Source organism: Ochotona princeps, chromosome 4 (genome assembly GCF_030435755.1).
Source record: "Ochotona princeps isolate mOchPri1 chromosome 4, mOchPri1.hap1, whole genome shotgun sequence".
Taxonomy (NCBI): domain Eukaryota; kingdom Metazoa; phylum Chordata; class Mammalia; order Lagomorpha; family Ochotonidae; genus Ochotona; species Ochotona princeps.
The window spans coordinates 79,704,272-79,706,937 of NC_080835.1; the positions used below are offsets into that span (position 1 = coordinate 79,704,272).

At 42.0% G+C, this 2,666-nt stretch overlaps 1 non-coding gene across 1 annotated transcript; it reads right to left on the reverse strand.

Moving 5' to 3' along the window:
• Positions 1-1,795: 1,795 nt before the first annotated feature.
• LOC131480269 (U2 spliceosomal RNA) lies at positions 1,796-1,981 on the reverse strand. Its single transcript, XR_009245392.1, has one exon. It is a non-coding gene; the product is annotated as a U2 spliceosomal RNA (small nuclear RNA).
• Between the last annotated feature and the right edge of the window lie 685 nt (positions 1,982-2,666).

The window sequence follows — 2,666 nt, forward strand, 5'->3', positions numbered from 1 at the left end:
CTCGTTAAGAATATCACAGAATGGAGAAGCCGCTAGGCTGCCCCACAGGACTCTGCGTGGTCCTGGGGGGTGGCCCAGCCAGGCTGGATCTGAGAACGAGGACTCAGCATGCCAGGACCACTGCCGCAAGGCAGTGAGGGGGTCCCTGGCTATGGGCAGCCAGTGCACCAAATGGTGCCAGGCTCTGCCTGCTGGCCACCCGGTGGCGAGTTTCGGAGTTTTTATTATCAGAAATCGCTGCTTAGGGCCACCCTTAAATAAGGCCAGCCTTTCTGTAGGTGAGAGATAATTTTCTGTGTATTCCCAGTAATAGTAACCATAAACACTAGGGCAAGAGTGGGACAGAGACCTGAAGGTTTGAATGAGAGCACCCATAAGAACTATTAGAGCCAGACTGATCCACCAAACAAACCAGGAACCAGAAGCTCGAGAGGACTAGTAGGAAGATAGTGGGCACCTCCTTCGTAGTTTCTTTTAGGATCCTTGCAATCGAGCTTTCGGTCTCTGGAAGATAAACATCATATGACAGAGGACAGAACAAGTCAATCGACCACCTCAGCTGTGTGTTGACAATGAAAAAATCGGGCAACTGGAGACTATATGATGGACAATGTCAATCAGTGGATTCTCCAACAACCGCATCGTGCCTAAAGTGGTGAGACTGGCAACAATACAGTTCTGTAGAACTATCAAAACCACTTTGCCGGCTCTGCCTTTGGACCAGAGATGGTCTCCCCAATAAACTGATGGACATTTTGGACAATGGGATGCGGGTCTTCTTGCCTGGTGGATGCACGCAGTGGAGGAATCCCAGCTGAATTTGATCCGTGGTGGTGCAACAAGGTTGAGGAATACATTATGGTGGTGGTGGGGGGGGGAGAATCTCAGGGCCTATAGAACCATGACACATAATGCAATGTAATAAAAACAAAAACAAAAACAAAAAATCAAAAATGTAATATGGCAATGGGGTGGGGCGGTCCACTGAGGGGGGAGGGTACAGGGAAGGGTTGGGCAAAAAATTAAACAATGAATAAATAAAAAAAAATTATATAAAAAAAGAATATCACAGAATGGTGCCAATTAATGGTAAATAATAAATGGAGAGCAGTAAGAGTAAGGGAAGACTTTTGGGGACTACCTTCCCTGCCTAACAACAACCTCAAAATTATTTAAAACAGAAATAAATACACCATCCTGACCAATCAAAGCACAACCACAACCCTCATCCGTCTTTACCTATTCAAATAACAAGGCAATGGTATATAATCTGCTCAGACTATCTTGGTCACATACAATTATATGCAGGAGTGTGAGTTCACATGCTGCAAACAAAAAAAAAATTCAGTCATATCCTAGGATTAGGTCTGCAGTTGGATTGTGTGACCCAGAATCATATGGCTCATGCTTGATTTAGTTCACACGTGAGAAATAGAAACCCACAGAACAGTATAGACACGACCCAAAGTAGTTTTGAGCTGGAAGAGACTCCCATTTCATGGGACTTGATGCAGTTAACAACAATGTGTCCACAGAAGGAAAAGACAAACAGGAGACTTGGACTCAAAAGACCATGTTTTGAGTCATGGAATAGGATTCTTACAAGATGCCTTTGACAAACCAGGTAACTTATCTGGGCCTCAATTTTCTTCCTTGTAGAATCAGAATGACATTATCCACATCACAACCTTGCTGATAAAATTAAGCGAAAGTTGCAGTTACAAAAATAGTGCATGGCATGTACCGTTTAATTATTTAAATCTAAATATGAACTTTGCTTATTTACATCTGAATCTGTAAGTGTTCTCCACTTGTATTTCTTCTACAAAGGAGAAATTTAATTTAAAAAAAATGGATTCTAGTAGTGAATTTTTTGAAGTTGTGACATAATGTTTGAGAATGAATACTGAGTATGACACTAGGCAACATATCATGGCACCCATTTCTACACTTGATCTTAGCCAAAAGGCCGAGAAGCGATGGCACCCATTTCTAAGGGACAACATTACACTCAAGGCTCTCTCTGCTGCTGGCTATTCTCCAAAACATCTTCATTTCCCTGGCCATTATCAGAGGAATCAGGACATTCAATCTCATTCCTGACATCCAGTATTGATAGATGAGCTTGGATGGGTATCTGACATTTCAGAGGTGGAAACTGCAGTATTCCATCAGTCTTCTCTGAGAGGCAGCTCGACCCTTCCTGAAGACAGCATTGAATTACTTCCTACGTTATTTGCTTAGCAGAAGTGGCTGTTTTGATAAACTGTGCTCTGCTTGATTTCACCCTTCTAACCTTCAAATATTAAAATTTACCCCAAAGAAAATGATTCTGGATGCCTAATCAGAATGTCTGCTCACTGTCCAGAAGACAAGGACCCCAAGAGTCACGGACTCCAATGATGTTTCCATTTCCTATTCCCTGTTAAAAAGGAAAAAGCACAGGGACTCTGAAAGTGGGTTTCAGGCTAAAGTCCCAACATTTGCAATGAGAACAAATATTGAGACAAAAGCACTTAAATATTCACTAGAGAAAGTTTTATAAATTGCTGCAAGAAAAAGAAAAGAGGGCACAGGTTTCCATGCTCATAACGAAGTTAAAACGTGTTTGATTGCAAAATGAGACAATTGCTTTAACTTGGAAAGCTGATTGAAAAGATAGGAAA